Raw genomic sequence first — 13,962 nt, 5'->3', positions numbered from 1 at the left:
AGAATGAGGAGAGAGGATCAATCCTCCAGCTCTTAGAACGTGGAAAGAGCTGGAGATTGGGTGTAAAGGTCCACTAAGGTGACAAGGAGTAGTGGGAAAGAGTGGCTGATCATAGAGTGAGGTGGTGGTGGTTTGCTTTTGCCATAAATTAAGGAAAAGCAAATATTCCCTCAATAATTAGTTCAACCACTAATTCTTTTAATATATTTTTATAAAAACCCTGGAGATTAATATATTTTGGGGCCTTAGTTTATAAAATAAAGTTTTGGGTGAAAATCCCACGTTAAAATAATGAAAAACGGAGTTAAAACGAAGTCGTAGTCGAAAAACCGGTAAAAAGGGGCCGTCTGCGAGACCTCTCGCATGGAGGCCGGATTCGGACCCTCGCATGCGAGGCTGCTGTCTGATGGCTTCGGATTCGGTCTCCTGAGAGGCTTCAACTTCGGTCCTGATGAGAGGCTTCGGATCCGAGGCCTCGGATGAGAGGCTTCGGTCCTGAAGCTTCAGTTCCAGGTCCTTAAGGCTATTTTACCCGTTTTTACCCTGTTTCAAGCGATTTTTGACCCGGTTAAGGGTCGATATGACCCAAATGATTACAAAAAGTTAAAGTAACTTTTGAGAGAGATTTGGGAGAGATTTGGGAGAGATTTCAAATAGAAAGAGATAGAGTGAAAACGATTTAGAGAGGTTTCGTTTGTGATTAATTTGAGTGTCCGGCTTCACAACGCAAGGTTCGTAAACCCCGTTAAACCGTGTTTTAGTGTCGTACACAATCCCGATGATTGTGTAATAGTGTTTTATCGCTTTGGTTCGTTGTTTAGCACTGTTAAGACTAAGGAAAATCAAACACATGAACTTTCCAAATGATGATTTCTCATTAAAATAGCGAATTGTATAGTGATTACATAACGTAAACCCTAACATACAAGGGTTATTGGAGTTGACCGGTTTGACTTGTTGACTTTGTTTGACTTTGACTTGACCGAAATTTGACGGTTGTCACATCATCCCCCCGTTAGAAGGAATTTCGTCCCGAAATTTTCATTTTGACTGGGATTTCAAGAGTTTGGGAAGAGATGTGGATACTTTTGTTTCATCTGATCCTCGCGTTCCTAGGTGAATTCGGGTCCTCGTTTAGCGTTCCAACGGACCTTTACGATGGGAATACGATTTTGTTTCGTTCGTTTGATTTCCCGATCCATGATTTCGACTGGTTCCTCCACGAAGTGGAGATTTTCGTTAACTTCGATTTCGTTGAGTGGTATTACGAGTGTCTCATCAGACAAACACTTCTTTAGGTTCGACACGTGAAATGTGGGATGTACTTTGTCGAGTTCCTGAGGTAATCGAAGTTTGTATGCTACTGGCCCAATCCTAGCAAGGATTTCGAATGGCCCGATGTACCTTGGATTTAGTTTCCCGCGTTTGCCGAATCGTATCATTCCTTTCCAAGGGGAAACTTTTAGTAGTACACGATCACCCACCTGGAATTCCAAGGGTTTGCGTCGTTTGTCTGCGTAACTCTTTTGTCGATCGCGAGACGCTTTCAGTCTTTCTCGAATTTGAACGATCTTTTCTGTGGTTTCCCTTATGATTTCAGGGCCAGTGAGGGTGCTATTAGAGACTTGCCCTCTAGCTAGCTGTGTATCCCCCACCTCAGCCCAACACAGGGGTGATCTGCATTTGCGACCGTAGAGAGCTTCGAATGGAGCGACTTTGATGCTAGTATGATAGCTGTTATTATAGGAGAATTCGATAAGCGGTAGATGGGTATCCCATGCTTTACCGAAGTCTATCACACAAGCTCTTAACATGTCTTCCAATGTTTGAATGGTTCGTTCGCTCTGTCCGTCGGTTTGTGGGTGGTAGGCCGTACTCATGTCAAGCCTAGTTCCCAATGATTTTTGTAGAGACTGCCAAAACCGTGAGGTAAATCTACTATCTCTATCGGAGATAATGGATATCGGCACACCATGGAGTCGTACAATCTCTCTGATGTACGTTCTAGTCAGCTTCTCCATCTTGTCGGTTTCTTTTATCGGTAGGAAGTGTGCTGATTTGGTCAATCTGTCTACGATTACCCATATGGTGTCAAGCCCGCCCGATGTCTTAGGCAGCTTGGTTATGAAGTCCATGGTTATTCGTTCCCACTTCCACTCAGGTATATCCGACTGTTGTAATAGCCCGGATGGTTTCTGGTATTCGATTTTGACCTTGGCGCAAGTCAGACACTTGCTCACATAGGTAGCAATCTCAGCTTTCATGTTCGGCCACCAGTATAATTTCTTGAGGTCCAGATACATCTTATCTGACCCGGGATGGATGGAATATCGAGTCTTGTGTGCTTCATTCATGATGACGTCTCGGAGTCCACCGAACTTCGGTGTCCAGATTCGATTCATGAGATAACGTACTCCATCATCCTTGACTTCTAAGTTTTTATCCATTCCCCTTAATGTCTCTCCTGCCACCTTTTCTGGTTTCAAAGCTTCTAGTTGAGCTTCCTTGATTTGTATGGTCGTGTGGGAATGGATCGTCATTGTTAAGGATTTTACTCGGCTGCCCGAGTACTCCTTCCTGCTTAGAGCATCAGCCACTACATTGGCCTTGCCCGGATGATAACGAATTTCGCACTCGTAGTCATTCAGCAACTCTACCCATCTCCTCTGTCGCATGTTGAGCTCTTTCTGATTGAGGATATGCTGAAGACTTTTGTGATCAGTGAAGATAGTGCATTTCGTGCCGTAGAGGTAGTGTCTCCAGATCTTCAAAGCGAATACCACTGCTCCTAATTCCAGGTCGTGCGTAGTATAATTAACCTCGTGCGTCTTAAGCTGTCTTGATGCATACGCGATAACCTTCCCTCTCTGCATGAGCACACATCCGAGGCCTTGATTCGAAGCATCACAGTACACTACGAAGTCCTCGGTTCCCTCTGGGAGAGACAAGATCGGTGCGCTGCATAGGGCTTGTTTTAACGTTTGGAAAGCAGTTTCTTGTTTATTTTCCCACTTGAATATCACACCTTTCTGCGTCAAGGTGATGAGTGGTTTCGCAATCTTGGAGAAGTTTTGTATAAATCTTCGGTAGTAGCCAGCAAGCCCAAGGAATTGTCGAATTTCGGTTGGCGTCTTGGGTGCTGACCAATTCTCGATTGCCTTGATCTTGGAGGGATCCACATGTATGCCTTTCTCACTTACCACATGGCCAAGGAAATCCACTTCTCTAATCCAGAATTCACACTTAGAGAACTTAGCATAAAGCTTCTCCGCTCTTAGTGTCTCTAGCACTTGGCGTAGATGTAGGCGATGCTCTTCTTCGCTTCGCGAGTAGATCAAGATATCGTCGATGAATACGATTACAAACTTGTCTAGGTAGGGTCGACACACTCTATTCATTAGGTCCATGAATACCGCAGGTGCGTTTGTTAAACCGAAGGACATCACCACAAACTCGTAGTGCCCATAGCGAGTTCTGAATGCAGTTTTGGGAATATCTTCTTCTTGAACTCGTAGCTGATGGTAACCTGACCTTAGGTCGATCTTTGAGAAGAAATTTGCTCCTTGGAGTTGGTCGAAAAGGTCGTCGATTCGGGGTAGAGGATATCGGTTCTTGATTGTGAGTTTGTTTAGTTCCCGATAGTCGATGCACATGCGAAAGGATCCGTCCTTCTTCTTTACAAAAAGGACTGGTGCTCCCCAAGGTGAGAAGCTTGGTCTGATGAACCCTTTGCTCAAAAGCTCGTTCAACTGACTGGACAACTCTTGCATTTCTGTTGGTGCGAGACGGTATGGAGCTCTGGCTACGGGGGTAGCTCCGGGTATTAAGTCAATTCTGAAATCGACTTGTCGTGCGAGTGGTACACCAGGAAGATCTTCTGGGAACACATCCGGGAAGTTACACACTTCGGGGATGTCTTTGATGTCTTTCACGTCTTGTTTCTTGTCTACTACATGGGCCAAGAAGGCGTGGTACTCCTTCCGGAGATACTTTTAGGCTTTGATGCATGAGATGATTTGTAAATTCGTACTAGGTTTGTCACCATAGATGAGAAGGGTTTCGTTATTTGGTAGATTGAGACGAACGGCCCTTTCGTAACATAGAATGTCGGCACGGTGAGGAACTAACCAATCCATCCCGATGATTACGTCGAAGCTTTTTATGGTGACCGGCATCAGGTCAATTTTAAATGTATGGTTGTCTAGAGTGAGAGTACACTCTGAGTATATATCGCTAGTGCGTTCTACTTTCCCATTTGCCATTTCTACTACATAAGTATCCTTTAGTGATTGGGGATTTTGTTCAAGTAATTGTTTATATTGGTGGCTCACAAAACTTCTCTCCGCTCCACTATCGAATAGTACACATGCATAAGAGTTATTGAGGAGAAACGTACCGGTAACCACCGCGGGATCCTCAACTGCTTCCCCATGTCCTATTGCCAGGATTCTTCCTACTCCACCAGCATTAGGGGCTTGTGCTTTGGGGCAGTTTCTTTTGAAGTGACCTGCGTCTCCACAGTTGTAGCAGGTTCGGGTTGCCCCCGTACTGGCGACTTGGTTGATTGGTCGAGCCAGTGCTTTACAGAAACGAGCAGTGTGCCCCTTCCTGTCGTAGTTGTTACAGTGCATCTCCCTACAAGCACCATTGTGGTGAAAGTTGCACTTGGGTAGGGTTCCAGCATATGGCTTCGGTGGTGCAGTAGTGGCAGCATTAGTGGCAGCATGGACAGCAACAGTTTGTTGCTTCTTAGCGGGGTCCTGTGCTGGTTGGCTCTTCTTTTGGTTCCAGAACTTCCTTTTGTTGTTTCCCCCTTTTGATTGATCAGTGGTGGTGGTTGTAGTATTATGACCGGCTCGGTGGTCAACAAGTTGTTGTGCCAGCTCCCTGGCACTGTCAAAAGTAGTTGGCCTTAAAGCCAGGACACTACTTTGCACTTGGGGAGACAGTCCCCAAAGGTATCGCTCCACCTTTTCTCCTCCAGAGTAACCATTGTTGGGCAGAGGAGAGCCAATTCATTGAATCGGGTGGTGTAGGTTTCAAGGTCGGAGCCCGTCATCCTGAGGTTCCAAAGTTCTTGTTCCAGCTTTTGAATTTCACCTCTCGGGCAGTACTCCTTCATAATCAAGGTTTTTAGTTCTGCCCAGGATATGGAGCTAGCCACTTCGAGAGTAAGTGAATTAATCCGACAGTTCCACCAAGTAAGGGCCCGGCCGATGAAAGTGAAGGCTGCGAACTTAACTTTGCTCGCTTCGGGGCAAGAGCACACTTGAAAGACTACTTCAGTCTTTTCAAACCATTGCATTAAAGTGATGACTCCCCCGCTCCCATTGAAGTTGTCGGGTTTGCCATTGGTGAAGTCTTTGTAGGAACACTCTCTTGTACGCCACGTACTGTCTCCGTGGTTAGAGTTTGTAGCACCCGATCCAGAACCACCAGCTCCGTTTGTCCCTATCTGCGATATTGCGGCCGCTACGGCTGCTGTTACTGCAGCCTGGAACATCGCAGGATCAAACTGTGGAGGCATCGGCGGAGGAGGTGTTGCTGTGTTGCCGGAAGGTCTTGGTCTTCTCCTTGGCGGCATGGTTCTGTCATAAGTCGTAAACCAATGTACTTTTAGTAAAAGTATATTTATAGGAAGAGAAATCTTTTATACATAAAGTATATTATTACGTTGTTTTCCGGTATGTTTACGATACATACGATTTTATACTTTTAATTGACCCAATACATTGGGTTATGAGGTAAAATGAAAGTATAAAATATTTTATTTGAGTTTCCTTGTTTCCAAGTATATGACTGTTTGTAAAAGTTTCACATATACTAATTTAGTCGGGACATAATTAATATATTATATTTTAAAATGATCTTTATCGGTTACTTAATTAGTTGCAAAGTGCATACCAGTCATATGTGATTAAGATATAATAGTCCTTCGAATAGATGACCCTAACTCCAAGACCACAACCAAACAAGGACAGGAAGTGAAACAAAGATACATAAATTCTAAGTCTATAGCATCTTAGTTACATATGACCTTAGCGCATCCACTTAGCAGCTATTGATCTATAAATAAAGAACTATTTAATTCTCAGATAATTTATTATAGTAACACAAAATACTCCTATAGTATTTGTAAATGTTTAGTTTTGAGTTCTTAAAGTCTCCTTTGTAGTGTGTTATTAGGTTTGTTAGATTTGTTGCCCATCCTGACCATCCCCCGGTATATGCAAGTCAATTCCCGGACAGATATAGTTGATCAGGCTATATCCTTCCCAGATTTAATCCACATATACTAAGGCATACTCAAAATGTTCAACTCTTCTTCTTTTGCTTTATGTTTTCGCTAGTTATGATACCATGCGAGCATGTAATGTATGTATGTATACTTTAATCAAGAAAATCATTTATTTTCTAAGAGTATATTTATTTGAAAAATGCACAAATCAGAGACTATTAGTCCCAATTGTGTTTATAGTTTGTATATCTTATGTGGTTTGATATACTTAATTCACTATAAACTGTGCTCTGATACCAATCTGTCACACCCCCAAACCAAGGATGGCGGAAACGTCCAGGGGTGGATGACTTCATGTATAGGATCATAACAACAATTGTAATAGTAATTCAAGCAAACACAACCAACATATATATAATTGAAAAACTTACATCAGTGTATGAATTACATGTTTACGAATTAATTACAATATGTTGACAAAATATGAAATAGTAGACGCCTTAGCGTCCCATCTTCAAAAGCACTTGGTTACCTGTTTAATGATTTCCTGAGAATACAAGTTGTTTGGAAAAGTGTCAACACAAAGGTTGGTGAGTTCATAAGCTTTTGTTTGATATTATTAAAAGCCTTTCGTTTGTAAAAGTAGTATTTGTTTTAGAAAATCCAATATTTTCCTTAAAATGTATATGTAGTCTTAAATTCAAAGACCGAAATGTATAAGTAACTTTTCTTACTTATAATAAATAATGTAAGTTTAAATCGACATAAACTCGTTTAATTTTAATGAAGTTCCCGTAAATTCCAATATTTATTAATACTTTGTGTGAGTTTATTATAACCATGCTATGACCAAGGTTGCCTAAAACGACGTTCTTCGGGCGTCGGAAATGTTATGACATCTGTCACCCCAGACCTATCGGTCTAACTGTTGCATGCAGTTTAGGTGTGGGTTTGTCAAACCCAATATAGATCTATACACAACTATCACGCTCTCCCTCAAGGAGACTCTGGTTACAATACAGGACTTAATGGTAATTTGAAGTAAATGTCTCACAAAGTCATTAACGGAATTACGTGTTATGAAAACTTGGTACCGTATGGTCGTACCTTGCTTAATGAAAATATCCTTTGTATAAATGTACCCTTTTTAAATGTATGTGTTATGTAATGTATCATAAACTATACCTATTATAGTTTATCAACCAAGGGTAGTACGTAGTAATGTATGCAAACTATATTCAAAATAGTTTATTAAATGTTTGAATGTATCGGTTGTACTTTGATTATAATCACTTGTTATTCTTTATATTTTATATGTCCAAATCCATTTGTAAACTGATGTGTGTCTAAATATTAAGATAAAATGTCATATATTGCAATAACATATAATCACATAAAAATATACACCTTGCTCAACATGTTACAAGGTGAAATGAAATTGCCAGCAACTTTTCGTTGAATACAGTTTTTGTTACTGTTCTTAGAAAGTTTATAGAAAACTCATCAAAGCTCTAAATCCAAATCCGCAAATTCTGAGAGTTTGGAATATGAGTCTAGTTTGTTTGTAAATTTTATCATGATTTTTAGTGATCTCTAACAGAGGTGAAAATGTTCATAATCACAGACTGGTCCGTGTTTGCCTCTGAAATGATAGGCAGTTTTGTAAAAATCACCATAAATTGTAGAAAATTCATATGGAGATGTGCAAGTAGCCATTTTAAAGCTAAGAGTTTGAACTACTTGCACCTGGAACAGTTTTGAAAACTAAAATATTTAAGTTGACCAAAACAGTCCGTGATCGAAGTTCATCTTTTCTGATGTAATCTGATAGAAAAAGTTTAATTGTGTTCTTGATGATTTTACTTGTATTCCCCCCTTAAAACTTAAGAAAAACATGTAAATGTAGGGGTATGAACTCACCTTATGTGGTTTCAGTAGATGAAAGTGAGAGAGAGGAAGTATTCAACCCAAGAACACTAAGAAGATGTCTTGATGATTCGAGAATCTAACACCGAATAAGATGGAATTTGTGTAAGATATCATTGATTTGAGTATAATGGAGTGTAATAATTATATGAATGATGAAGATACTTACTAATTGAAGAAATAAATCCCTGGAGAAAGCCTTAAAGTTGAGAGAAAAGATGAGAGAATTTTGGAGAGTGTTCTTTGGTTGTTAAGTGTAGAATGAAAGGATTTTATGGAGAATGAGGAGAGAGGATCAATCCTCCAGCTCTTAGAACGTGGGAAGAGCTGGAGATTGGGTGTAAAGGTCCACTAAGGTGACAAGGAGTAGTGGGAAAGAGTGGCTGATCATAGAGTGAGGTGGTGGTGGTTTGCTTTTGCCATAAATTAAGGAAAAGCAAATATTCCCTCAATAATTAGTTCAACCACTAATTCTTTTAATATATTTTTATAAAAACCCTGGAGATTTATATATTTTGGGGCCTTAGTTTATAAAATAAAGTTTTGGGTGAAAATCCCACGTTAAAATAATGAAAAACGGAGTTAAAACGAAGTCGTAGTCGAAAAACCGGTAAAAAGGGGCCATCTGCGAGACCTCTCGCATGGAGGCCGGATTCGGACCCTCGCATGCGAGGCTGCTGTCTGATGGCTTCGGATTCGGTCTCCTGAGAGGCTTCAGCTTCGGTCCTGACGAGAGGCTTCGGATCCGAGGCCTCGGATGAGAGGCTTCGGTCCTGAAGCTTCAGTTTCAGGTCCTTAAGGCTATTTTACCCGTTTTTACCCCGTTTCAAGCGATTTTTGACCCGGTTAAGGGTCGATATGACCCAAATGATTACAAAAAGTTAAAGTAACTTTTGAGAGAGATTTGGGAGAGATTTCAAATAGAAAGAGATAGAGTGAAAACGATTTAGAGAGGTTTCGTTTGTGATTAATTTGAGTGTCCGGCTTCACAACGCAAGGTTCGTAAACCCCGTTAAACCGTGTTTTAGTGTCGTACACAATCCCGATGATTGTGCAATAGTGTTTTATCGCTTTGGTTCGTTGTTTAGCACTGTTAAGGCTAAGGAAAATCAAACACATGAACTTTCCAAATGATGATTTCTCATTAAAATAGCGAATTGTATAGTGATTACATAACGTAAACCGTAACATACAAGGGTTATTGGAGTTGACCGGTTTGACTTGTTGACTTTGTTTGACTTTGACTTGACCGAAATTTGACGGTTGTCACAAATATGGTCTCAACTTTTGAATATAAATAAAACACCTATTATTTAATCACCAAATTGATTAGACCTTACTCATTGTATAATGTTTCGAGCAATCAACTAAGCACTTGAATTAAAACAATAGTCATGACATGCTCCAAGCATGCACACTATGTTTGTCTATGGTCCTTTCTTTGTGAAAGAGATCAACTGAATACATTTCCAATGATGCTCATTTCACGATTCCAAATCCCTATTCCAAGTGTAAGAATTCCAAATTCTTGCCATTGTTAGATTCTAAACTAACATGCAATGATCCTTTTGCAATGCAACGCCCCGTTCCTGGTACGTATTTAGTTCATTAAATGCTCATTTATAAGAGCTACTCGACGAGTTGGTAGCCCTAACTCATCGAGTAGATGCCAGCTTGATCGCGGGGTTTAAGTGGACTACTCGACGAGTCGGAAATAGACTCGGCGAGTAGGTCCATCAGGAGGAAACCCTAATACTTAGGGTTTGCACCCTATTTAAGCAACATTATGGGTCTCCACCCCAGCCCCCATCACCTTCATAGCCCATTCTCGAAACCCTACTTAGTTTTGGTGAAATATTGAGCTAGTTCTTGCCATTTTATGATCTTAAGCTTGAAGAAGGAAGCAAAAGCTTGGAGTTACAGAAGGAAGATTGGAGATTCAGAGCTAAGGACTCATTTCTGTCTTCATAAAGGTATAAAGCTTATACCTTGGCTATTATTCAATTAGATCTCTCTTCTAGTTTGAATATTGTGAGTTTTGGGGACATTTCCAAGGCTATTCCGAGATTTGAACTCTTGGGGATGTAGAGACTTCAGATCTAGGCTCTATTGAGCTCTTGAGGCTCAAAGTTGCCACCTTTATGCAACCATAGTCTATGTAATGACTTAGATCTCCATTTCTAGCTTGTAATGAGTGTTTTGGTCTCTTATCTTCATGAATACACGTAAAGTTAACAACTTTACGTGTTATGTTAGCCTTTGGAGCCCAGATCTATGAGTTAGAAGCATTGGAATCATTTAGAATCGACTGTATGGTTTTAGCATGCAAGGAACTCGCCGAGTTATTCTTATGACTCGGTGAGCCGGGTCGAGTTTCCCAAACCTTTTCTGGTTGTGAGTGAAACCATGGAGTGGGGGGGGGGGGTGACTCAGTGAGTTGGACAAGATTATGACTCGGAAGCTAAAGGACTCAACGAGTCCAAGGAGGGACTCGGCGAGTAGAGTCGAGATGTCCCGATTGTTATTATAGTAAGAACTCGACGAGTCAGAAGAAGGACTCGACGAGTTGACTCAGGAGACCATGAGTTGGGTTGACTGGGGTTGACTTTGACTTGAATTTGACCAGGACGTTGACTTTGACCAAGGGTAAAATGGTCATTTTACCCTAAGAAGGATTATCAGTTTTTGATTAAGTGTTATTATGGAATTTATAGCCGGAGAGTCGTCAGAGCAGAAGATAGGGATCCCTCACCCAGCTTTTCAACAGTCAGTCATACGAGGTGAGTTTCCTTCCAGTAGGAACGGGTCTACGACCACAATGTCGTCCCGTTTAGATGAGAGTAGTTCCGGATTTCGGTCCGATGCCGGGGTGGTCCTGAGAAGTAGTTATGTATGCTTGATGTCTTCGTGCTTTATGCATGCTTATGGTATGTGTTATATGTTCCGGACTTCGGTCTGACGCCGGGCAAGCCCGATGCAGTTAATGTGATTATGTTGTATGTTTATGTTATTAGTAGTTTATTCTGGACTTCGGTCCGATGCCGGGCGGGGCCCAAGTTATTCCGGACTTCGATCCGATGCCGGGCGGGGCCCGATGCAGTGGGTGGGGCCCAATTTATGCCGGACTTCGGTCCGATGCCGGGCGGGGCCCGATGCAGTGGGCAAGGCCCAATATGTGTTATATGTGTTATTGTATGGTATGTGGTAGTTTGGGGGAGCTCACTAAGCTTTGTGCTTACAGTTTTCAGTTTTGGTTTCAGGTACTTCCAGTAGCAAAGGGAAGGGCTCGGGTTGATCGCATGGCACACACCACAGTCACAACCTCGGAGTTCACTCTGATGATTTGTTATGAGATTTTGATTTGAGATAGACACAACGATGTTTTATGATACAGGATTTATGATTTTACTTATGACTTTTGATGGTTTGTGATTTTAATAATGGTTTGAAAACAAAAATTTTTGGGTTGTATTTTCGGGATGTTTCAAGTTGGTATCAAAGCCTTGGTTTGAGGGATTCGGGCACACTTTCGGGTGTGTCTGAACTCAAACTAAGGAATTGGTAAATAAATTTTCAAAAAAAAAAATCATTTTTACAAAAAGAACTTTGAAAAGAGAAAAAGGGTGTGGTGCATGCAATCAGCCGAGCTCAAGTAAGTACTCCTAAATTAGCCATACAAGTTTATGTTATGTTATCAGCTTTATTAGAACAACATGCTAGATTAGGACTAAGGATCTACGAAGGATGCCTTATGTGCCTGTTATATGTTCAGCTTTATGAGAACTGCATGCTAGTACAGATTAGTCAGTATGATAGCCAGAGTAGTAGATGTTTGATTATGTACTTGATGCTTGAATGTTGCTTGCTTTGTGCTTTTAGGAGTCTTAGTTATCTTTTACTAACTAGCAAATGAATATGTTACGTTACATATTGACTAAATAATTTCAGAAGGTTAGGTCTAGCCTTATTTCGCAGCTCTTGTTTGAGTCCAACCGTTGTAGGGTAGGATCTCTCATTCGAAGAATTATCTAATCCGAGTAATATGTAATAGTATTCGTGAGCTAGTTAGGGGAAGAAAGCAGGGACTTCTTATGCAGCTGATGGCGGAGAGTGAGATGGTGATTACCCTAGGGCAAGCCTAGAATGAGAGTAGCAGAGAACAGTAGTTGTAGAAGGGACTTGGTAGAGTCAAGGCAGTTCTTGAGGAAAGTATGGATAGATGTGGAATGTAGTATGGGCCCGTACTACTGAAAGCAGAGGATCCGTACTCAAGTCAAGAAAGGCTGAGACAAGACTAGGGAACTTGTAGTATGTGTGATCCCTCCAGTTATATTAGTATTCTGACGATTGTTATGGTGTGTTTTCAGAATGGTGGTTTTACGCCTTAGACCAGCAGTTGGTAGTTCAGGTGCAGGAGAGGGATCAGGCTCAGGCTCTGGAGTCGGGCAGTTAGACGAGCAGACCAGGGATTTTATCTCCTCGGTGGTCACACGCAGCATATTAGACCAGACTCCTGTGATTTTTGGATCGGTCAAGGAAGGTATCTTAGAGCTTCTGGATGAGAAGCTGGGCGTGTTCCGTACTGAGATAGCAACCATGATGGGTTCGCGCACATTGACTTTCAAGGAGTTCAGAGCTTGTGGAGCTCCTGACTACCATGGGGCTCCGGACCCTATTGCGAGTATCAGATGGTTGGCGGATGTCACCAATGCGTTCCGCACCAGCAGATGTCCCGAGGGGGACAAGGTCAGATTAGCATCCTGTCTTCTGAAGGACAGGGCACGAGATTTGTGGGAGGAGGCCGGGAGAGCCATTGGAGATGACACTGTGTTGGATGTTATGACCTGGAGTGATTTCACGACCAGGTTCAGAGCCGAGTTCGCACCTGTTATTGAGGTGCAGCAGCTTGCTAGGGATTTTCAGGACGTCCAGCAGACGACAGAGACTGTAGCAGAGATTACCGCGAAGTTTAGGGAGAGGGCTCTCCTCGTTCCGCAGTATGTGGCGGACGAGGAGATGAAAAAGGACCGATATCATGAGATGTTGAGGAGTGATATCCGCCAGTTTGTGAGCTGCTCTAGCTGCAGGACGCTAGAGGACATGATTGCGAGGGCTCGTGAGAGGGAGATTGATATAGAGATGGAGAGGAAGAGGAAGCCAGAGGTTGCGTCTGGCGCGGCAGGTTCGGGCAAAAAGCCCAAGGTCTCTGATCACAGGTCTAGGGGACAGCAGAGCCACAGTCGGTGTGGCAAGTGTGGCAGGTTGCATGATGGTGTGTGCAAGGCGGGGAGTTCCGGCTGCTTCAAGTGCGGTCGGACTGGGCATATGAGTAGGGATTGTACAGTTACTACCACTACCACCACAACATCTGATCTATTTTGCTTCCATTGCAATCAGAAGGGACACAAGAAGTCCCAGTGTCCGATTTTAACACCTGCAGGACAGGTGGTGGTACCCGCTCCTACCACACTGAGGATTACAGACAGTCGGCAGGGTCATGCTGAGGCGCCACTAGCGAAGAGCAGAGCCTTCCAGTTGACAGCAGAGGAGGCACGAGCGACTCCTGATGTGGTTGCTGGTATGTATTTTCTCCATCTTCTCTTTATTACTTTTGATTATTTCTCATATTTATGTGTTGTTTATAGGGTCATTCCTAGTGAACGACATTTCAGCCATGGTATTGTTTGATTCGGGGGCTAGCCGATCGTTTGTGTCGCTTGCACTTAGCAAGCGATTTAGGAGAGCTCCGGGGGAGCTGGATTGCCCACTTGACGTTGAGATAGCAGATGATAGGACCG

Source organism: Lactuca virosa, chromosome 4 (genome assembly GCF_052849685.1).
Source record: "Lactuca virosa cultivar CGN04683 chromosome 4, Lactuca_virosa_CGN04683_v6, whole genome shotgun sequence".
Classification (NCBI taxonomy): domain Eukaryota; kingdom Viridiplantae; phylum Streptophyta; class Magnoliopsida; order Asterales; family Asteraceae; genus Lactuca; species Lactuca virosa.
This window is presented reverse-complemented; position numbering follows the sequence as displayed.